This window comes from Hypanus sabinus, chromosome 2, assembly GCF_030144855.1.
Source record: "Hypanus sabinus isolate sHypSab1 chromosome 2, sHypSab1.hap1, whole genome shotgun sequence".
In the NCBI taxonomy this organism is placed as follows: domain Eukaryota; kingdom Metazoa; phylum Chordata; class Chondrichthyes; order Myliobatiformes; family Dasyatidae; genus Hypanus; species Hypanus sabinus.
The window spans coordinates 6,672,190-6,697,508 of record NC_082707.1 but is presented as its reverse complement, the minus strand read 5'-3'; positions in this window follow the sequence as shown (position 1 = coordinate 6,697,508).

The following is a 25,319-nucleotide window of genomic DNA, read 5'->3' as shown; positions in this document are numbered from 1 at the left end:
CTTTATTATCTATTGAAAATGAAAATTCTCTGTTAGCGTTCCAAGGACGTTTGAAAGTTACCATTTTCTCAATGGAAACTTTAACAGACCGAAGAACCGCCCTATTTCTAACGACACAGAACACCGACACTTCATTCACATGGATCGGTGCTCACCGACCTGATGAGTTCCTCCAGCATTTTCATTGTGTTAGTGTGGAAATCATGCACCTATAGATAAAAATCATCAGCTCACTCTGTACCTCTCACCCTCCTTTATCTCCTCTCTCTCTATCTTTCGCTTCAACTCTCCAAGTACAATGCCTGGATCGCTGAGATGCTGGAAAGAATTATAGTCATAATAAATTGGATTAGAATGCTGCAACTGGGCTGCAACAATGAAAGGGATAACGTGGAGTCTATTTCAGACAGACTTTGAAAAGTTCCCATTAGTTAAGGGGGTTGCAAAGAGAAGGAAGTAAACACGTGTTGAAGGGATAATAAATGGAACACACAGAAGGGCTGATGGGCCAAATTCTGCTTCAATGCTCAAAGAACTTATGGCCTCTGTAGGGCGCGCGCACACACACGCACGCACACACACAAACCTATGTGTGTGCGCGAAGTTCTCACTCCCACAATCACACACAGGCAAATATTACAGACTTGTTTGTTTTTTGTTTATCTGCTTAAATTATCTGAGCTTGCATTGCAACTCTTGTAAAAGATTACGTGGTTATCCGCACATATACAAACCATGCTTTAGTTAGATGTGAAACAGCTATGCCTGAGGCTGCTGGTATCAATAAAGCCAAGGACACGTGTTAGCCTTATCACTTTATGAGATCTATGCTTAGAATTGTAACAAACGCACAAAACAAAACAAGAAACAGTTGTCTGCATGAAGACTCTTGGACCGAAACGTCGATAGTTGGCCCTTTACCGTAGATGCAGCCTCATCTGCTCCGTTGTTCCAGCAGTTTGTATGCGTTGCGTTGGTTTACTGTAACTGCATGTTTCTCGTCTATGCGCTGCAATAATAAAATTAATTCGGATTTCACTATCAATAAATATTAATTGGTATTTGGGGTGAAAACTGCGCGATGTTTTCGGGGGAAAACGCATCTCATGATAGAAAAAAAAGTTTCAGACCGTTTCTCAACGCCGACTCCCCAGCCGATCAACAGCTGTGTCCCTGGATATTTCTTACTAATGCCGTCAGTTCGTTCCAATGGGATAGGGAAAAGAAGGTATGAAACAGGAACCGTGGGGTACAAAGTCTGCTGAGAATCTACTCAGGACGAAAATAAAAGGTTCCGAAAGTTTCCAATAACGAGTTACGATAGGCATCTAGAAATTCATAAGGCCAGGAGGAATGAACTTAAGAATGAAATAAGGAGAGCCAGAAGCGGATATGAAAAGGCTTTGGCTGCTGAATTAAGGAAAACCCTAAGACATTCAACAAGTATGTGAAAAGCAAGAGGATACGATGTGAGAGAATAGGACTAATCAAGTGTGACAGTGGAAAAGTGTGTATGAACCAGGAGAGATAGCAGGATACTTTGCTTCAGTATTAATGAATACTTTGCTTCAGAATTCAATACGGAAACAGATTTTGGCCATTGTAGGGTTGACTTACAGCTGATTGAAGAGCTTGAGCACATAGACATATAGAGTGACGAGCTTGAGGATGTGCTGAAGCATTTCGAAGACATAAATTTGGATAGATGGCTAGGTATAACCCTAGGTAAATTCTAAAATATGTTTACATGTTCGGTATGGCATCCTGAGCCGAAAGGCCTGTATTTTGCTGTAGATTCTGAATGTTTCTATATTTCTATCTATGATGACTTATGCCAAGTACCTATACAGTTCGACTGTCATTTCCTTGTTCAACATTTCTATCTCTCCAGCATCATTTTATAGCGGTACATTATGGACTCTGGCCTTTCCTTTGCACTTTATCCATTCGGAGACACTTCTTGTATCACTTTTAATATCACTGGCAAGCTTACATAAGCATTCCATTAACGTTTTGTTACTTACTTTTAAAGAATCCCAATACTTTAACTTCCCTCTAATTTTGGTGTATTATATCCCATCTCTTCGTCTTTTATGTTGATTTTGACTTAGTCGTGGCATCCTGCCTTTAGGATACTACTGACTCTTTGAGATGTATATATCCGGTGACTCTCCAATCCCCTCCAGTTATTCCAGCCATTGCTGCTGTATGATCTTCACTCCAGGTTATTATCTTTATTATTTTTTTTCTTTCATTCGCCAACTTCTTTTTTCTTATCTGTTATTTCCTTTATTGCATTGTAATACTGATACATCTGACTGTAACTTCTCGCTCTAAAATTTTACAAATTCAGCCTGAATTCTATTACTCACCATGTAAGGTTCGTTGACTTTAAGCTCTATAATCAATTGAGATTTACAGCATTATACAAAATCCAGGACAGGTGATTCTTGAGTGGGTTCCAACAAGAGCTGCTCTGAAAGGTCACCTCGTTGGCATTCTAGAAATACTACCACTTGGAATAGAAACATAGAAAAATTACAGCACATTACAGGCCATTCGGCCCACAAAATTGTGCCGAACATATCCTTACCTTTGAAATTACTAGGCATACCTATAGCCCTCTATTTTTCTATGCTCCAAGTACCTATCGAAATGTCTCGTATAAGACCCTATCGTATCCACCTACAGCACCGTTGCCGGTAGCCTATTCCACGCACTCACCACTGTCTGAGCAGAAGCCTTACATCTGACATTTCCTCTGTACCTATTTCCCAGCACCTTAAAATCGTGTCCTCTTGTGGCAACCATTTCAGTCCTGGGAAAAAGACTCTGATTATCCACATGATCAATGCCCCAGGATCTAGCCGCAACCCAATTTTCCCATCTACCTGCACAGATGACTATTTTCGTATTGCCCTTTTGGGTTGAATTTTCTATCTCCCGTTGTAATTTGCTCCTTAATATCCTCCTTACTACTGACTGCTGGTCTATAGATAACTCCCACCTGTGTCATTTACCTTTCCAGTCCCTTAGCGCCGCACAAAACGATTCAACAACTTACTACCCTTGTTACCTCTGTCTAATTATTTGCTTCCATTATATTTACCAGATGAGCCACGCCATCTGCCGTCCTGCCGGTCCTTTAGAGTCAAGTTGTATGTTTCGATGTTAAGTTGCAAGCTTTGAACTTCTTTGAGCTATGACACAGTGTTACGTACTCGTGACACATGACAGTGGTGCCCTTGTCATGTGACTGGGGTTGAAGCTATACTGGACTTGAGGTGATGGTCTTGTGATGGTGGAATGACGTCATTTTCCCGCCAGTAGAGATCATGTGACGGGTTTTTTTTACAGGTTATAAAAGGTAGACCCCACCCTGTGAGGAGGGGCAGTTCGCGGCTGGATTTGCCAGATTGACTTCATGCCACTACGTGATTTAAGCGATGACACAGTTTAGTTAAAGGATGAAGTATTTATTTAATGCCTAAAGTTTAAAAGGTCATTGCCAGCAGGTTCTTTACGATTCCGCTAGTTCGAGAATCAGTGGAGAGTGAAGATTGGAAGTTCGGAAGTTAAAGATTGATGTGAATTGCTTTCTACGGTGAAACGGGTTTCGACCTTTTGTTTGATCCTCATACGGAAGGATTTCGTTGACTATCTTCGTGTTAATCCCTGGGTTTACCAGAAAGGATTGAGGATAGTGTGGAGAAGGAAAGGTCAGTGCCTTTAAGCCGTTCTGTTTCGTAAATTCTTCGTGGGAAGTTCGACGTCGGGGATCGAATCAAGCGACGTGGAAGAGAACCTAAATCGTCCTATAAAGTCTCTCCTTTTAAATGGACCGTGAGCATTTCGAACTTTTGGCAATACCACTTTAAAGAACTGTTTTTGGCAATGCCACTTTTAAGAACTGTTTTTGCAATACCATTTTAAGAACTGTGTTTGCAATATCACTTTAAGAACTGTTTGGGCTGCCGCTCAGCAGCTGTTTCCGGTTACGGTAGTATTTGTTTACATTTGGGGGGTTTGTTTCCGGTGTTTAATAAACGTGTTGTTTGTTATAAGAAACCCTCGTCGAACTCATATATTTATTGTTGCCTGAATACGTAACATTAAGTATGGGGGCTGCGTCTGGTTTGAATCATTTGAGTTTAAATGCTTGCTAACTTTTAAATCGGTGTTTTGGAAACGGGGATTACTCGGTGCTTTTGTTTGGCTTGTTGTGGTATTCGGCAGCAATGAATATTGATGAGTTTCTGGTTTCGCCAGCTGCGGAGGTGTTGGCGAAGGCGAAAAAAACTGAGGTGTTTGAGAAGGCTAGTAGATTGCAACTTAAAGGGATTTTGCAGACTACATCTAAGGCTGTGATACAGAGAAAAATCGCGTCACACTATGTGGTCTCGGGTGTTTTTGATGAATCGATTTTAGAGTCGTTTCCAATAAGTAATCTGGAGATGCAGTTGCAAATCGAACAAATGAAATTGGAACAAAGTGAAGCTGATTTGGAGATGTGTAAATTGGAGATGGAACAAAAGAAGAGAGAATTTGCATATGCAATGGAGGAATTAAAGTCTGGGAATCAGTCTTCTGGTTTAAAAAAAAACGTTTGTTGCTAGTCAAGAAATTAAAATGGTCCCTCCATTTAGTGAAACAGAAGTGGAAAGGTATTTTCAACATTTTGAAACTATTGCTCGGATGTCAGAGTGGCCGAAAGATAAATGGTCAGTGTTGTTACAGAGTGTAATTAAAGGGAAAGCACAACAAGTTTACACAGCTTTAACAGCTGCGCAAGCACTTGATTATGATATTGTAAAGAGGCATATTTTAAACGCATATGAGTTAGTCCCAGAAGCATATAGGGAAAGATTCAGAAGTTTGAAATAGTCTGTGGAAAAAAAACTTATGTGGAATTTGCCTATGATAAAGCTATGTGTTTTGAGAGATGGGTTTCTTCTAAAAATGTAAATGGAGACTATGATACATTGAGAGAGCTGATTTTAATGGAGGGATTTAAAAGAAGCATTCCTGTTGAAGTAAGGACCTACTTAAATGAGAAGGATACTGATAAATTGCAGGACTGTGCTAGATTAGCTGATGAGTATGTTTTAATCCATAAGAATAAATTTCCTCAGGTCAGAATTTTTAAGAGGAAAAATAACTTGGAGACTCCAGGTAAATCTGAACTTAAATCAGAGGTTATTGAGAAAGTTGATGAGAAAGGAAAGCCTGTGAAGGAAAGACAGTTTGGTCTTACTTGTAACTATTGTAAGAAGCCTGGCCATGTAATAGCTAACTGTTTCAAATTGAAAAAGAAAGAGAAGGAAGCAGTTCCAGATGCCTGTGTGCAACATACTGAAGCACCTGTAAAGTTACAGGGTTTGATAAACACAAATGAGGCTTTGTTAGAGTCTGACCAAGTTAAAAAGGGATATGATCATTTTATAACTGAAGGGTTTGTATCCTTGAAAGAAGGATCTACTCTGGTTCCAATAAAAATCCTTAGGGATACTGGTGCTTCTCAATCACTGATGTTAGACAGTGTGTTGAAGTTTAATGAAGAGTCTGATACTGGTGAGGTGAATTACATTTACATAAAGTGAATTTAAAGTCATGGTTAGTTACAGGATTTGTTAAAGTAGGATTACAGCATAGCTTACCTGTGAAGGGTATTTCTTTATTGTTTGGTAATGACTTGGCAGGTGGACAAGTTTTTCCTGAAGTGCACTTGACAATGGAGACAGAGGAACCAGAGTTGAATTCTAACACAGATTCTTCCTGTGTTGTGACTAGAGCTATGGCTAAAAAGATTGATGCACAGAATGAGGTTTTTACTCAGGACTGTTCCACTCAGGATTCGAGTTTTGAGGATGTGTCAGAGACTTTCTTATCTTCGTTGTTTGAACAAGATTCTGGGAGTATGTCTGACTATAAAGATTTATCTTTGTCTAGGAAGGAGATGATAGCAGAGCAGAATAGAGACTCTGAGATTATAAAATTAAAAGAGCAGGTTTTTCTAGATAGTGAAATTGATAAGGTGTCAGTAGGATATTACTTGGAAAAAGGAGTGTTGATGAGGAAGTGGAGATCGCCTACAATTCCTGCAAGTGGGGATTGGAATGTTGTTTACCAGGTAGTTGTTCTGAAAGTTTATCGAAATGAGATTTTGACTTTAGCTCATAGTGTGCCTTTACGTGGACATCAAGGGGTAAGGAAAACTGTGGACAAGATTTTAAATCATTTTTACTGGCCTGGTCTAAGAAAAGATGTGGCGATGTTTTGTAAAACGTGCCATACTTGTCAAATTGTGGGTAAACCAAATCAGGTTACACCAGTAGCTCCATTACAGCCTATCCCAGCATTTGATGAACCATTTTCTAAAGTTATTGTAGATTGTGTTGGTCCATTACCAAAGACAAAAACTGGTTATCAGTATTTGTTGACTATCATGTGTACTTCATCTAGGTTTCCAGAGGCAGTACCACTTAGGAATATAAAAGCTAAAACTGTGACAAAGGCCCTTATAATTTTTTTTACTTATTTTGGATTACCTAAGGAGATACAAACTGATCAAGGCAGTAATTTTATGTCTGGACTGTTTCAACAGATAGTTTATAAATTGGGAGCTAAGCAAATCACTTCGTCTGCATACCATCCAGAATCGCAGGGTGCCTTGGAGAGGTTTCATTCTACCCTCAAGAAAATTATTAGGACATTTTGTGTGGAAAATGAAAGTGACTGGAGTGAGGGTATAAACTTACTTTTATTTGCAGTAAGGGAATCGGTACAGGAATCTTTAGGTTTTAGTCCATTTGAATTTGTGTTTGGGCATAGAGTTAGAGGACCTTTAGCTTTATTGAAAGAACAGTGGATTAGTAAGGAAGTACACACTAATTTGTTGGACTATGTGTTGAAATTTAAGGAGAGGTTACATAAAGCTTGTAGCTTAGCTAAGGAAAATTTAAAGTTGGCTCAGGAGAAAATGAAGACTTGGTATGATAAAGAAGCTATGATGAGGATATTTAAGCCTGGAGATAAGGTGTTGGTTTTTTTCCCTGTGCAGACAAATCCTTTACAAGCTAGATGTCATGGTCCTTATGAAATTGTGTCTAAAATCAATGATGTGGATTACGTGGTAAAAACTCCAGATCGTAGAAGGTCAACACAACTTTGCCATATAAATATGTTGAAACCATATTTTGAGAAACAATCTGATACTGTGACTGTTGTGGTTAGTGAGAGTGAGTTTGATTTAACTAGGAACATGATAGATGATTCATCTGACTTTCATTCTAAATCCAACATTGTTTCTGTTAGGTTACCAAATTCAACCATTCTGGAAAATATTGATGAAAAATTAGCACATTTACAGTTAGGGCAGAGGCAACAGATGAAGAAGTTGATTTTTAAGTATAGGGAGTTGTTTCCAGATGTTCCGAGAAGGACTACTATAGCTTCACATGATGTAGATGTTGGAGATGCCAAACCTATTAAACAACATCCATATAGGATGAACATGGAAACATGTGAACTTGCTGAGAATGAAATCGAATATATGTTAGAGAATAATATCATTAGACATTCTAACTCGAATTGGAGTTCGCCATGTGTTATGGTGCCAAAACCACATGGTAGTATTAGGTTTTGTACGGATTATAGGAAGGTGAATGCTGTAACGAAAACAGATGCATATCCAATTCCTAGAGTAGATGATTGTGTAGATAAAGTTGGAAAAGCAAAGTTCCTTACAAAGATTGATTTATTGAAAGGGTATTGGTGTGTTCCACTAACGGACAGAGGTAGAGAGACTTCTGCATTTGGAACTCCACCTGGGTTAAATGAGTATAATGTTCTTCCATTTGGGATGAAGAATGCCCCAGGTACTTTCCACAGGATGATTAATTTTGTGATTCAGGGATTGAAAGATACTGATTCTTATATTGATGATTTAGTGACAGGAAATGATACTTGGGAAACACACATTATTGCGATGGAGAAATTGTTTCAAAGGCTTTCAAAAGCTAACTTAACTATTAATTTAGCTAAGAGTGAATTTGGACATGACACAGTGACTTACCTTGGTTATGTTGTGGGTCAAGGTAAGGTAGCTCCTGTTCAGGCAAAAGTTCAGGCAACTTTAGAGATACCCACTCCAACGGGGAAAAAGACTCTCAGAAGGTTTTTGGGAATGGTAGGATATTATCGGAAATTTTGTAAGAATTTTGCTAATGCTGTCCTTCCATTAACTAACCTTCTGCAGAAGAATGAGAAGTTTGTATGGACGGTGCCTTGTCAAGAAGCATTTGAAAAATTGAAAACAATGATATGTCAACAACCTGTGCCTAAGTCACCTGACTTTGGAAAACCTTTTTCATTGGCTGTGGATGCTAGTGATGAGGCTGCAGGAACAGTACTAATGCAAAGGAATGAGGGTGATGAGGTTGATCATCCAGTAGCTTACTTTTTAAGAAATTTAATAAGCATCAAAGAAACTATTCGACAATAGAGAAATAATTGTTATCTCTTGTTTTAGCTTTGGTATATGTTGGTACCACTTAAAAACCACTTATTGTTTACACTGATCATAATCCGTTAGTTTTTCTGATTAAGATGAAAAACTAAAACAGAAGATTATTAAATTGGAGTTTGATGTTACAAGAGTACAATATTGTGATAACTCATATTAAAGGTAAAGATAATGTGGTTGCTGATTGTCTATCTCGATGTTGAATGTACACTGTATTTTTTTATGGAGTGGTATTTTTTTCACTTGTAACACTCCTACTGTATTGTGAGTTATAAGCTGTTATATGATGGTATTGTATATTGTGTATATTATAAAATTTATACCTTTGTTTTTCTTGTAAGCAATTGTTAAAAACTTTTGTTCCTGTCAGACCAAAAATGTTCTTTTGGAGGGAGGTGTTACGTAATCGTGACACATGACAGTGGTGCCCTTGTCATGTGACTGGGGTTGAAGCTGTACTGGACTTGAGGTGATGGTCTTGTGATGGTGGAATGACGTCATTTTCCCGCCAATAGAGATCATATGACGGTTTTTTTTTACGCGTTATTAAAGGTAGACCCCATCCTGTGAGGAGGGGCAGTTCGCGGCTGGATTTGCCAGGTTGACTTCATGCCACTGCGTGTTTTAAGTGCTGACGCAGTTTAGTTGAAGGATGAAGTTTTTATTTAATGCCTAAAGTTTAAAAGGTCATTGCCAGCAGGTTCTTTACGATTCCGCTAGTTCGCGAATAAGTGGAGAGTGAAGATTGGAAGTTCGGAAGTTACAGATTGAGGAGAATTGCTTTCTACGGTGAAACGGGTTTCGACCGTTTGTTTGATCCTTTTACGGAAGGATTTCGTTGACTATCTTCGTGTTAATCCCTGGGTTTACCAGAAAGGATAGAGGACAGTGTGGAGAAGGAAAGGTCAGTGCCTTTAAGCCGTTCTGTTTCGTAAATTCTTTGTGGGAAGTTCGACGTCGGGGATCAAAGCAAGCGACGTGAAAGAGAACCTAAATCGTCCTATAAAGTCTCTCCTTTTAAATGGACCGTGAGCATATCGAAATTTTGGCAATACCACTTTAAAGAACTGTTTTTGGCAATGCCACTTTTAAGAACTGTTTTTGCAATATCATTTTAAGAACTGTTTTTGCAATATCTCATTAAGAACTGTTTGGGCTGCCGCTCAGCAGCTGTTTCCGGTACGGTAGTGTTTGTTTACAGGGGGGTTTGTTTTCGGTGTTTAATAAACGTGTTGTTTGTTATAAGAAACCTTTGCCGAACTCATATATTTATTGTTGCCTGAATACGTAACAGCAGCGATTTACCGGCATCATGCATGCCAATCAGTTAACAGTGCTACAAGTTCATTGATCTTATTGCGTACACAGCGTGCATTCAAAACAAGATACCCTTATTATTTTGACTGCCTTTTCTATTGCAACTAATCTTGTTGACATCAATTTTGCCCCAGCAGCTACGTTCTGTTTTTAGAAAACCCACAGCATATTCCCTTCGTTTGCTAACTAATCCCTTGTCCTTAAAACTAACACTTCGTTTCACATTACCGGACAAAATTAGTTTAACACATAATGTTTGGGTGAATTTTGACACTTTTTGACCTTTGTCCGCGGTGGAAACGCTCTAAACGACGTTTTATCCAACCGAAATTTTAAGAATGTTTCTTATGTGACCCAAATACGCAAAAATGAAATCACTTTAAAAAAATGTACAGATGCTACAATTTTTGCAAAACGAAGGCTGTTCTGGGTTAAATTTTACCCGTACCGTTAGCAAGTCAGGGAAATATAGGATGAAGACATCGGGAGCCTGTGAAGCGCGTTCTAGGTGTGCTTGGAATATGCAAGAGTGTACTACCAAGCCAGCTGTGGGAGACCCGGAGAGAAAACAATGCATGCACGTCGTATTGGGCATGACGGAAGGGCTGAAAGGATACAACGTGACCTGCGAGAAATTCTTCACGTTTCAGGAGCTTGGTCAGGCTCTCCTGAAGAAGAAACTCACAATGGCGGATACTGCGAGGCGGAACAAGCCGGAGTTGCCAACAGTTGTGACTGAAAGAAGGGGGAGAGTCGTCTTGTTTTCCAAGTATGCGTTCACCCATGACACCACAACTGTGTGGTATATAGCAAAAAAAGCGAAAGTATGTGATCCTCATGCTCACTTTACGTAAGGCTGCAGAGATAAGCGATCAGGGGGACAGAAAACCAGCCCTCATCCTGAACTACAATGCCAACAAAGGTGGGGGGGGGGGAGGAGTGTTGAGAAACTTGACAAAGTGACAAGCACATACAACTGAAAGAGGAGAAGAGCCCGCTGGCCTCTCGCTCTATTTCTTATTAGAACTTGCTTTCCCAAATACAATGCTTTGTTATCTGGAGTAATCTGAGCCTTACCAGGAGGGCAAGCAAGTGGAAGTGGAGAAGGTTCTTTTTGGAGGAGTCCGTGTGACTCGTTCTATGCAAACTCGAGAACACATTCCCTTCGCAGCATTCTCAGCAGCATTGGTAAGGGCAGTTCTGCAATGTGAACCTGGCTGCTCAAATAGTCCCACAAGAGACCAAATCATGGGAAAAAAAGAGGAGATGCAACTTCTGCCCTGCAAGAAAGGACTGCAAAACATCGACTGCTTGCAGTAAATGTGGTAGTCTCATATGCAAGGGCGACACACACAATGTTTCCCACTGCTGCTTTGAATGCAAAGACTAGTTTGTAAATAGCAACAGTTTTTTTTTTGTTTTAGTTTGTTGGTTAAATGTTATTTAATGTTGAATTAATAGCTAATAATAGTTATGATTAGATAGTAGATAGTAGGATTATTTTATGATATCGCAGTAAGGATAGTGTTTGCTTGTTGTAATAGTTACAAATGGTTAATTAATAATGGTTAGATTATAAACTCCACAGTTTCAGAATGCTCTTGCCATTTTCAGTTACAATAAAATATATTTAATTCTTTATGTTTGTTATGTTTTCATGTCTTAGGTAAAATATGACATTACGTTGAGTGACACTGTATGCTTGTTCTCCAACGACCAGTGGTGTAAATCGTAATAATTACAGTGTCCCTTATCTCTGATACATTAATTAATGATTCATCATACATTTATTAATGTCGTATATGGTATTTTGACATTGTAAATAGATCAGTGGCTCCAAATTTGGTATAGACACTTGTTTTACTGGGTATTCTTTGGCCAGGGTCAAAATTGACCCTGAACATACTGGGAAGGCATAAAATCTGAACAGCATGTAAAAGCTAAAATTTCCTGAACAAATCAATAAAACCTGTCAACAAGGCTACTGGACCCACTTGGATTCAACTGCAATCCATATAACCATATAACAATTACAACACGGAAACGAGCCATCACGGCCCTTTTAGTCCGTGCCGACGCTTCCACTCACCAAGTCCCACTGACCCGCACTCAGCCCATAACCCTCCATTCCTTTCCTGTCCATGTACCTATCCAATTGTACTTTAAATGAGGAAACCGAACCTGCTTCTACAACTTCTACTGGAAGCTCATTCCACTCAGCTGCCACTCTCTGAGTAAAGAAAGTCCCCCTCGTCTTACCCTTAAACTTTTGCCCCCTATCTCTCAAATCATGTCCTCTTGTTTGAATCTCCCCTGCTCTCAATGGAAAAAAAGCCTATCCACGTCAACTCGATCTATCCCCCTCATTATTTTAAATACCTCAATCAAGAACCCTCTCAACCTTCTACGCTACAAAGAATAAAGACCTAACCTGTTCAGTCTTTCCCTGTAACTTACGTCCTGAAACGAAGGTAACATTCTAGTAAATCTCTGCTCTGTGCCGTTTGTACAAATCGCACTTTCCCAGAGGTACCTCATAATTCATAAAGTTGAAGCCACGTCCCCTAAACTAGTCTTTCAGCAACAGTTTCACCTGCCAATTAATCCTAGTTTACTCTCACTAGCGAGTGGTGACATACAATAGAGTTATCTCAATCATGCCCACAGAGTATGAACTTTGTTCCAAGTACTAGAGTAGCCTCTGGAAACTGCAGAGCTCCTCACCTGCCTGATCTGATGAGCGACAGCACTACACCTATACCCGAAGGCCAGGTGGCTGTGGCTCCCCCAGGTTGTTCGCTCCCATAAATAGTATCGAGATTCTTAACTTGTTACTGAGTGTAAGTACCACAAGTGGACACTGCACTGGCTGTGCATTTCACTTCTTTCTGCTGATATTCAGCCAGTTACCACGGCCCTGAGACCTAGGGTTCCGGACATCCCTGTAGCTCCATATCTATCACCTCCTTATTCTCCCATATCACAATGCTTGGTCGTAGCCTAACTCAGAGAAACTGCCGCGATGCACCACGTTTTAAATCTTGACTTAATATAAAATAAATCAATTCCATTGAAAGGTGGCTCATGCTTCCAAATCATTATTCTTAAATGACTCCGAGCCTAATCTGATGCATGGCGATTTTTTCAAAAATTGTCTCAGGAAATGCAAGTGTAGAATGCTCCGACTTCACCTCAATTCGATTGCTGAAACATACAAAAAATATCAGGAGAACAAAAGCAGAGGGTACTTGCAGCGGTCGTTACTCTCTTTGTCATTACATTCAGCAGCATTTAAACTAGATGGCCTAACATTTGTCCAGGATGATCTGACTGTAGGTTCATCCGCATCTGGCAGCTATCCTGCCTCTTCTGCTTAGACACCCCTCCCCCACTCACACACACACACACACACACTCACACACACACACACACACACACTCACACACACACACACACACACACACACACACTCACACACACACACACACACACACACACACACACACACACACACACACACACAAACAGGTACACGCACACTCGCGTGAAAACACATCTGTATTTAAATCCGATATGTATCACACCGCCTTAAAGTTTTCTTTGTAATCTCCGTTTCCAAACACTCACATGAATGTTCTGGAAGTTAATTTGTAAACACAAGACCACCTGAATATCCTATAAACTCCTCTACCTGCCCCTTCCGAAGCTGAGTTATTTTCAATAAACGCTCAACTTACTTCAATCTTAAACATTTATTATGGTACAGGGACTAAAAGTTATCGCACAAATATCAGACTCACGCCACGTCGTCCGCTCAGTAATCCTCTTCCGTCAGATTACCCGCTGTTTCCTGATCTGCAGCAGATCTAACAGCAGCATGACCACAGAACCATAGAAGATTACAGCACAGAGATAAAGACCCTTTGGCCCTTCTTGGCTGTGCCGGTCAATTTTTCTGCCTGGTCCCACTGACCTGCATCTGGGCCAAATCCCTCTAAAACCCTCTCGTCCATATAACTGTCCACTGTGTTTTTCAAAGTCAAAAGGGAGCCCACATTCACTACTTCATCTGGCAGCTCATTCCACACACTCATTACTCTCTGCTTGAAGAAGATCTCCCCATGTTCCCTTTAAACTTTTCCCCCTTCACCCCTAACCCATGACCTCTTTTTTTTTTCTCCCCTGGGCTCAGTGAAAAAAGCCTGCTTGTATTCACTCTAGCTATATCCATCATAATTTAGTACACCTCTATCAAATCACCCATCATTCTCCTACACTACAGGGATTGATGTCCGAACCTTTTCAAACTTTCTCTGTAACTCAATTTTTGAAGTCCCGGCAACATCCAAAGTTAGTCCAATATTAGGTACCCAGCTCTTTGGACATCAGTTCCGTATCCGCGGCGGGTAAACAGTTAAAAAGACAATCTTCTCGTTTCCGAAGCGGAGAAAATCTCTTTTCCCACGTAGTGTTTCAAATAATATTTTTTTTGTGCAGTGACGTAACCTACTCCCACTTCATGAATTAATTATTACCTGGTTACTGATTATCGAAGGGAATATCCATTCAATTTGCCACTATTATAAGGACGGTAAAAATCCAGTCAAATTCGAACCCATAAAATTGCTGAAGGTATAAGGTGGATACTTGCAATTGAATCAGACGCAGAAACAGTCTATACACGAAAACGGAAAGTTGTAAAATTCTACCATTACCCAGACTGATTTCTGTCAAGGGTTTTTAACTTTGCCAGAATATACAGATTGGTGATGTACACTTCGTCTCACAAGCGTTCACGTCTTGACACTTAAAGTTTTTCTGCCTTAAGCCTGTATTCACAGTGGCTGTGTTATGTTAGCTCCATCCTTATAATGGAAGTCGAAACAATCCAGTTCAAAATTGTGGTATCCAAACCATCACCCTGTATATTATTTCCCTGCAATACTATGCACCCTGAATGCAGAGCTACATGATAAATTTATCCCACAAGCCAAGCTTAATCCAACAACATCTCACAAACCTCATTGTTTGGTATCACCAGATACAGACGAAGCAGGTAGTTACTGGATTACAACATACAGTCTCCATTCCAATTTATTCATATACCTGGCTTCCAATGTATTAACAATCCTTCGGTCCAAATAAAATAAAGAGGTCATTTTATAAAAAAGAACGGCAGGGTTTTAAATTAATCTACTGTGCCGGCCTGCACACGCGGCTCTCGATCCGCCGTCGGGAGTCGCGGGCAGACACGCGGTAGAACATTTGGAATTATCTGCTCGGGGCAGACCTTCCGGGGACAGTTTGACGTCACGTACGCCCCGTGGCTCACAGGGGCCCATGGTAGGGGAGATTTAAGTGCGCGAGTTTGAATCAGTAAAGACAAATTCTGAGTTCAGCTCTCTTTGCCTCAGTGTGTTTCTTTAGTAGCGCGTTGTGCGCGACTGCATGGTGACCGCGACGTTCCAGACGGCATCTGGAGCCAGCGACACAGCGACCAGCCATGAGTTCGAGCAAGTCGCACAGCGCGGTGTCTCTGTAGCTCCCGACTTTCTGGGCCACACAGCTCCACATTTGGTTCGAACATGCTGTGGGGTTCAGTTCAATATCAGAGACATCACAGCCGACGCCACGCGGTACTACTACGTGATCAGCACACTCGAACAGGAGACTGCAGGCCGTATCATCGACTTACTACGCCAGCCACTAACGGAGGACAGCGACACTAAGCTTAAGGCTCTCCTGATCCTTACCTTCGGACTCTCCCGCCGCGAACGGGCCGCGTATCTCCTACACATGGACGGTCTCTGCGACCGCGCGCCATCGGAGCTCATGAATGATATACTGTAGCTCATGGACGGTCTTAAACCGTGCCTTTTATTTGAACAGTTGTTACTTGAGCAAATGCCAGAGGACATTAGCCTCCTCCTCGCGAGCGAGGATATCAGAGACGCAGGTAGGGTCGCGAATACAGCAGACGTCCTTTGCCAGAACAAGCAATGTGGAGCAGCCTCCATTGGCCTAGTATGCCCAAAATCCCAGTCCCCGCAACCGCAGGCCCTCGAGACCCACGGGGGAAAAAGACGAAAGATCGGAACAATGGTGTTTCTATCATCGAAGATGGAGCTCAGGAGCGCGCAGTCCACCATGTGTTTTTCCGGGAAATGCCAGGGCCAGCCTCTAGTACCTCTGGGACCGACACGCCAGGCGGCGCTTCCTGGTATACACCGGGGCAGAAGTCAGTGTACTCTCCTCTCCTCGAACATGGAAACTCGTAGCGCGGTCCCAGGCCCCGAACTCACCGGTGCAAATGGCACCAGTATTCGGACTTACGGCGCGCGAACAATCTCACTGCATTTCGGGTCCAGCCGTTTCACTTGGACTTTCACGTTGGCAGTGGTGTCACAGCCAATACTAGGGGTAGATTTCCTACGAGACATCAGCCTCATGGTCGACTTAAAAGGCCGGGGTTTGGTCCACGCCGAGACGTTCCAGACTTTCCTGCTCGAAGAAGCCAAGCTACCGGCGCCCTACCTGGATTCTGTGACCCTTCCAGGTCAGGAATTCTCCGGTATGTTGGTTGAATTCCCCTCCATTGTCATCCCGCAGTTCTCCACCGCCGACCCCTAGCACGGCGTGCAGCACCACATCCTCACGCACGGACCGCTGCTGCACGCCCGAGCTCGCAGGCTTCCACCCGAGAAGCTCCACCTCGCCAAGGAGTAGTTCAGTACGATGAAGAAATGGGAACCTTACGTCGCTTAGACAGCCCGTGGGTATCCCCGCTGCTCATAGTGTCCAAGTCCGCAGGAGGATGGAGGCCCTGCGGTGACTGCAGAAGGGTGAATGACGCCACAACCGCCGACAGATACCCGGTTCCGCACATTCTGGACTTCACGGCGAACCTGCACCGAGCGACCATCCTCTCGAAAATCGACCTGATCAAGGGATACAATCAGATCCCAGTGCATCCTGACGACTTGCCCATGTCAGCCCTTATCCCCCCGTTCGGTTCATTCGAATTCCTGAGGATGCCTTTTGGTTTCAAGAATGCAGCCCAAACTTTTAAGAGTCCTGGAGGTCGGGACTGTTGCCAAGGTCACTGCCTTGTCCCACAGCCTCATTAATACCACTGCTGGAGTTTCTTCCGAACCTGGGGCCTCTGGTCCGAACTCGCTAGAATGAAAGGCCTCATCCTGAGAGCAGATACGGCGATGCGGAGGAATTGAGAGAAAGCGATAGCATTTTTGTAGGAGACAGGTTGGGAGGAGGAATATAGAATATCTACTTACCGGATGAGGCCTTTCATTCTACGAAAAAGAAGATGGCTTTTTCCCTTCGTTCCCTTCGTGCACTATCAACTCTTCCCTCCGTCGCCTGTCTCGTATTTCACGCACCTCTGCCCATACCCCCGCCAGCCCACCAAAGATAGAGTCCCCGCAGTCCTCACCTTTCACCCTACCGGCCTACAGATACAATGTATAATCCTCCGTAACATCCGTCACCTCCTACGGGATCCCACCACCGGACACATCTTCCCCCCCCCTCCACTCTCGGCTTTCCGCAGGGATCGCTCCCTACGCGACTCCCTTTCCAATGATCCCCTCCATCCCTCCAGGCACTTAACACCGCAAACGGATACACCCTGCCCCCACACCTCTTCCCTCAACACCATCCTAGACTCCAGACAGTCCTTTCAGTTGAGGCACCACTTCACCTGCGAGTCAGCTGGGGTGATATACTGTATCCAGTGCTCCCGATGTGGCCCTTTTTCCATTTGGGAGACCCGCCATAGACTGGGAGGCCGTTTCACCGAACACCGGGACTCAGTCCTCCAGCAGTGGTGGGATCTCCATGTGGCCACAAACTTCAATTCCACAAACCACTCCCATTCCGATATGTCTGTCCATGGCCTCCTCTATCGTCAAGATGAGACCACATGTAGGTTGATGGAGCAATACCTTATCTCACCCCTAAGTAGCCTCCAACCTGCTGGCATGAACGTTCAACTCACAGACCTCCGTTGGTACGCCTGCCCCCCCTTAACCCATCTCTATCTATAATTTTATTCTGCTTCTCTTTCACCCTCTTTCCCCCTTTAGTATAAATCCCCCAAACCTACCTTTCTTTCTCTTTTATTTCCCATAATTCTCCACCTTCCCTCTAGCCGATTTCCCTTCAGCCTATCACTTCCCTGGTCTCTACTTCATCCCTCTCCCCACTTCTTATACCCCTCGACCATCCGATGTTAATTCATTATTGATGAAGGGTTTCGGACTGGAACGTCCTCACTACTTGCTGGCCTGCTGAGTTCTGCCAGCATTTTGTGTTTTTATTCATTTCCAGCATCTGCAGATTCACTCGTGTTGCTTAAAATGTGAAAAGCTTTCATTTTGAACCTAACTACCTGTGACGCCACATTCAATAAATGTATATTCTTTATTCTCAGATTCCCCTGTTCTACAACACTCTTAACTGCCCAATCCTTCACTGTGTAAGATCTACCCTGGCTGGTCCTACCGAAGTGTAATCTCGCGCTTGTTACCGCTAACATTTTTTTCTGCGATCTTTAGCCATTTTTTTCTTGTTCGATCAGATCCCATTGCCAGCTCTCAGGATCTCCCTTGCTGTGCACTGCAACCCAAATCTCAGTGCCATCAAGAAGTTTGCTGGTAAAATTACATTGTCATCCAAATTATAGATCACAACCAACAACAAACACAGCATTGACAACGGCACTAATCAAAGGCCTTGAAACAGAGCAGCAATGGACCCTGGCTTCCCCTACAAAACCAATGCACAATCTTGTTTACAACCTCGTCTTGATTGCCGAGTGACTGAACTTCCTTGACTCCACTCCATACATAACTTGTCAAATGCCTTGATAAGGACTATATAGACAACACATACGATTTTGTTTCAGCAAGTTTCCTGTTAATATCGTCGTCCCAATTGGCTGTTCCCCTTTAACGGTCCTTTCTCCCTGATTATGCCCTAATTTCAGTCATTGGATTTCCAATTGCTGCACGTTTACTTAATTACTGTATATCTGATTTTCATCAGAGATTGTGAAGTATGTACAATGGCGTCACTATCACATGTTGCCTGTTTGCTGGTCTATTCTCCTGTGATATTTCGTTCCCTTCTCCGATTAGACACGTTGGTTCTAAGTTCAGCTCCAGTTTCTAGATAGTCCCTGTAAATCCAGTCTCCTTGTCAAGATCTCCCCGGTTTACTGTTCTACGTTCACGTCTGCGCCAGCATCCCCATCTCAATCGTCGTGCCTGTGTCCTGCACTTCGGTTCATCTCAGTCGCCCCGAAAAACAGAACAAACTGGCCATAATGAACCCTGCGGACACGAATCCACTGAAACAAGCCCTCACCTGCCGGGGTCCCTGCTGGGCTTGCATGATCAGCCGCTCCGGGATGTCATGGGGAGCCTCCGTTCCCTGTCAGTGAACGTAAGAATGGTCAGTGAACAGGCCGACCAGGTGTCCACCCATCTTACTCCGTCAACTCCGGGAACTCTGCCTGACCAGCCGAGACAGCCTGTAGTGGTGTCACCCGACGGGTGAACAACCCGAAGGCTGAGAGAGTCGCACGTACCAGAACCACAACCATACGCCGGAGGCCTGGGAAAGTGCCGGTCTTTTCGACTGCAATACTCCTTGGTCTTCGATCAGCAGCTATCGACGTCATCCACCGACAGATCAAAAATAGCTTACATTATGGGGTTGTTGCGAGGAAATGCCTTAGCATGAGCCACCGTGATTTGGGATAATCAGACAGTGAACCACTCTTCCATCTCCACCTTCATCTCAGAAATAAGGAGGATTTTTGATCATCCCGTCAGCGGTAAATATGCCGCTAAGCGTGTCCTCACCCTCTGTCTAGACTCACGCAGTGTTGCCGAATACTTGGTGGAGTTCCGGACGCTAGCGGCCGACTCGGGCTGGAATGATGAGGCACACCAGGAGGTATTCTGGGAAGAGCTCTGTGACAAGATAAAGTACGAGTTGGCGGCTAGGAATGACACTAACAGCCTGGATTCGGTGATTTCCCGAGCCACCAGGCTGGACGTCTGACTCCGAGAACGTCAGAGAGAGAGAACTGGACGTCCTATTCCTTTAGCCACCCCACGGCACGCTTTGCCATCTACTTGCCAACCTAGCTTCTCTTCTCCTCCTGTTCCTAGAACAGAACCTGGCCCGGCCGTTTCCACCGCCCGGGAGAGGAACCAATGCAACAGGGACAGATCCGTCTTTCTCCTACAGGTGGTCACTCTGGCCATCTTGGTGCTACTTGTTTCCTTCGGCCGAAAGGCAGGGCTCACCAGTAGTAAGGGAACCCTGTTGAGTCAGACAACATTCCCTTCAGTCCCCCAATCCCGGATACAGGTCCAAGCTTCTGCCAGCTACAACCAACAGCCCCTCCCCTTGTCTGACTTGATAGACTCCGGAGCTGAGGAGAATCCGTTGGATGAAAACATAGCTTCCCAGGCCAGAATTGCTCGGGAGCCGTTGAATACCCTTCTGGAAGCCAGGATACTGGACGGAACACCTCTGGCCCGTGTCTTTCACTGCCCACCTCCACTAGATTTGGTTCTCTCTGGGAACCGTGGGGAAAGGCACAACTTAAGCTTATTTCCTCTCCTCAACTACCGACAGTTCTTGGCTTACCCCTGGGTAAACCGCCATAATCCTTACATTGATTGGTCCACCGGGATGAAAGCCAGCTGGAGTCCGCTTGGTCACTCCACGTCCGCAGTCGGCCCTTTTCACTCTAAGAACATCTACGACCACATCTGCCGTTAAACCCCCCGACTGGTCTAGGGTCCCAGTGGAGAACAACGACCTGGGACAAGTGTTTAGTAAACAACGCTCTTTTTCCCTGCCTCCGCACCGACCATACGATTGTGCTATCTGCCTTCTCCCCAGATCTCCTCTACCCACCAGTCGGCTGTATAAAATGTCCCTGCCAAAGCGGGAAGCAATGGAGGGTTACATCAGAGAATCTCTCGCGGCGGGCACTATCCGACCCTCATCCTTACTGGTGGGCGCAGATTTCGTTTCTGCAAGGAAGAAGGATGTTTCGCTCTGTCCTTGCATCGACTACCGAGGCCTAAATCATATAACTGCAAAGAACAAGTACCCACTGCCTCTTATATGTTCTGCGTTCGGACCAGTACACAGAGCCACCATCTACTCGAAGTTGGACTTACGAAGCGCTTACCATTTGGTCCGCAGAAGGGAGGAGGACGAGTGGAAGACGACATTCAATACCCCTTTAGGTCACTTCGAGTACTTGGTCATACCTTCTGGCCTCACCAAATCTTCCGCAGTTTTTTAAGCCTTGATTAATGACGTACGAAGAGACTTTATTAACCGCTTTGTGTTTGTCTACCTGGATGACATCCTAATCTTTTCCAGCAGTCCCCAGTAAAACGTTAATCGTGTCCGTCAAGTCCTGCAGATGCTAGGGGAGAATAAACTATTCGGAAAGGCCGTGAAATGCGAATTGTACTTCCCCTCGGTCATCTTCCTAGGTTACATCATCGAGAGCGGACAGGTGAGAGCTGATCCCAAGAAGATTCGGGCTGAGGCGGAATGGCCCAATCACACGGACCGCAAGCAAATCCAACGGTTCCTGGGGTTTGCGAACTTCTATCGCCGGTTCATCAGAAACTAAAGTCGGGTGGCGGGTCCCCGTAACCGACTTAATTGACCTGCCACACCTTTCTTTTGAAACTCCGAGGCGGACTCAGCATTTGCCGAACATAAGAGGAGTTTCACGTCTGACCCCGTTCTGATTCAACCGGACCCCTCTTGTCAATTCATTCTGGAGTTTGAACCCTCCGACTCCGGGGTGGGAGCGGTAGTGTCTCAGCGTTAGGGCCCGGATCAGAAACTACATCCCTGGGCCTTCTGCTCTCGCCAACTCTCTCCCACTGAAAGGAATTACGACGTGGTGAACCGGGAGCTACCGGAGCTCAAACTGGCGTTGTAAGAATGGAGGCACTATTTGGAGGGGCGGAACACCATTTCATCGTCTGGACAGACCACAAGAATCTTGAATATATCCAGACCGCTAAACGCCTGAATTCCCGCCTGGACTAGTGGGCATTATTTTTTGGCCAGTTCAGGTTACACCCTCACCCATCTGCCGGGGTCCAAGGACGGGAAGTCCGTTGCTCTCTCCTGTTAATACGGTTCCGAGGATGACCTTCCTAACCCCGAGACCATCCTTCCACCATCCTGTGTAGTGGCTGTCCGCACCTGGGAGATCGAGTCCAGAGTCAAAGAGGCCCAAAGGACTCAACCTGTACCAGGCATCGGACCTCCGAATCGGCACTTTGTACCTGATTCTGTCCAATCGCAGGTTCTCCAGTGGTGGCACACATCTCACATCTCGGTCCGCCTGCAATCCCGGAATCGATCGGACTCTGACCCCACTGAAGAGACATTTCTGGTGGGCCTCCATGGACACTGACACCCGTTCCTATGTCTTTGCATGTTCTGTCTGCGCCCGTCAAGAAGCCTGCCATCGGCCGCCTGCGGGATTACTTCGTCTCCTACCTGTCCCTGGTCGTTCCTGGTGACACAACGCTCTAGACTTCGTCACCGGTCTACCACCATCACATGGAAACACTGTGGTACCTACTGTGGTGGACCGTTTCTCCAAGCCTGTTCATTTTGTGGCTCTCCCTAAACTACTATCTGTGCAGGAGGCCGCAGACCTTCCCGTCACCCACGTTTTCCGATTTCAAGGAAACCCTTCGGATATTGTCCTTGACCCACGACCTCAATTCAATTCGCAAGTCTGGAGATCTTGTTTTGCCGAGACCTTGGTGCCTCAGTTAGCCTGTCATCCGGGTTTCACCCACAGACGAACGGGCAAACGGAGCAGGTCAACCAGGATTTGGAGGCGGCGTTACGTTGCATAACAGCCGACAACCCGTCTACCTGGAGCAACCATCTCGTTTGGGTAGAATACGTCAACAACTCTCTGGTGAGCAGCGCTAATGGAACATCTCCTTTTGAAAGCTGTATTGGTTATCAACTCCCGCCGTTTCCTGCCCAGGACGAGGAGATTGCGGTGCCGTCACTCCAGGTCCTTATACACATCTGCCGAAAAATCTGAGAAGACACAAGCACGGCCCTGCTTCGCTCAGCCAACCGTAACCGTAAAATTGCCGACTGCCATCGTACCACTGATCCTGAATATCGACCTGGGCTGATGGTGTGGCTCTCGTCTAGAGACATTCCCTTCAAGAACGAGTGAAGAAGCTCGCCCCCAGATTCGTGGGGCCTTTCAAGATTGAGAGCATTATCAATCCCACGGCAATCCGGTTCAATCCACCTACCTCTATGAAGATCCGTGCTACATTGCACGTGTCCCAGTTAAAACCTGTTTCTGTCAGCCCCTTGTTCCCTCCGACCGAACCCTCTCCCCCTCTTCGCATCATCTGCTACCATCCGGCGTACACCGTCCTGCGGATATTGGATGCCCGCAATCGGGGCAGTTGTCTCTAGTACAAGGTACGGTCCGGAAGAACGTTCCTGGATTCCCCGCTCCTTCATCCTGGACCTTTCTCTGATCCATCGGAATCATCCAAACAAGCCAGGAGGTTCGCCTGGAAGCTCCCGTTGGGGGATGCGGGGGGGGGGGGGGAGCGGGATTGTTACTGTCACGGTCCCGTCTTGCTACTCCCCATCTCGCTCCTGTCTCCTTGATTGTGTCTTAATTCCCGTCGTTTGATTCCCAATCGCTGCTAGTTCAATTAATTACAGCATACCTGGTTCCCCTCAAATAATATGCTACGTCAGAGCCATGGTTCGCCAGTTCGTTGGTCGATTCCAGGGAGTGTTAAACTGGTTTCCTGATCCCTTAGGACTGAAAGTTCTAAGCTCTGCTGCTTTCTCTAGATATTCTACAAAACTCCGCTGGTTATCTGTTACATGTTCGCAAATGTGCTCGCACCTTTCGAGCCTTTCTCCGTGTCTGTGTTCAGCTCGTGCGTTCGTCCCCAGCCACTCCCTTGCAACAGCCGCAGATGTTGTCCTTCATTAAACTCTGAAATTATTTGCTTATCACTGAGGCGTGTGCTATAGAATGCCAGTCGTTCAGACGTGTTACGTTGGTCTTTTAGGTATAGGGACAATGGTGGATGTTTTGAAGCAGGGGTCAATGTACACTGGGAGAAGGGGAGATTGAAATGCCTGCTAACGCACCTGTCAGTTGTGCCGCGTCCTGGGATGTCGTCCGGTCCCGCAGCTTTGCGAATGTGCACTCGTTGGAAACACCTGCGTACTTTTGCCTCAGAGATGACCCAAGTTGCTTCGGCGGCTCAGTGTTGCCGAGATCGAACGGAACGTATTAAAGAACATTATCGAATCAACAGATGAAACTCTACCCAGCCGCTCTTTTTTTTAATACAACCGTATTGTATATCTTGGGATTTTGAGTTAAACTTCCTATTGTATATTTTTCATGTCAGCTTTGCGTTCTAAAAAGTTCCCTTCTATGGGAACAATCAATTACGGCAACACACAGAGCCAGTGCTAGATTAAATAAAAATACAGTGCATAGTTGCAGATATGTAGTACAGAGACTCACTCAGTGTAAGGATGCAAGGTCAAGTATCCAAATTATTCTACTAGGAAATCTTTCAGTGGTCGTATGATAGCACAATCGAGGCTGCCCTGGAATTTAGGCGTACGTAGAGAGATGACGAGCTGCTGTGCTCAGTTCTCTGCATGTTTCTCGAGTAAGGGGAAAAGTTGTTCTATAGCCAGCAGTGATGCATCCGGATTCGGTAGTATATTGACAAAAAATATGATGGACAGCGTATATAGGCCAATTATTTTTAGTTTCCCGAGGGCCCTGGTGATCCCATTCTCGGTTTTCGTGTCAAAGTTTTTAGACCAGAACAGACTGATTGTGATGTTGGCTCCTAACCTGAAACTTTCGCCCCCACCCTCAACGGATTTCAGCACAATTCTTGTCACCGGAGTCAAGTGCCCACTCTTGCCCTGAAGGCACTGAAATTCGCAAGGCTCATTACACTAGTGAAAATGAAGCAAAATATGCATGATGTCCTGCCATATTTCGTCCGACTATAACACATGCTTCAACTCTCTGTCCCGATTGCTTCCATCCTCATTCTATTCATCCTCCTGTCATTTGCGTATGTGCAGAACTCCTTAGGCTTTTCCTATTCCTCCTCGTCAAGCCGTTCTTATGTCCGTGTCGGGAACGGGGGCAGGAATGGAACCAAGTTCAGGACGCAGGCACTGAAGTACTAGGGGTAGGATAGGAGGGGGATGCCATAGCATGCAAGAGGTAATGCTGGGGTTCAGACAGACAGTGAGTCTTAGTCGGGCAGGTAGAGCAGGATCCCAGTGTTCAGGCAGGCAGAGCAGGATTCCAGAGTTCAGGCAGGCAGAGCAGGATCCCAGAGTTCAGGCAGAAGGCGGG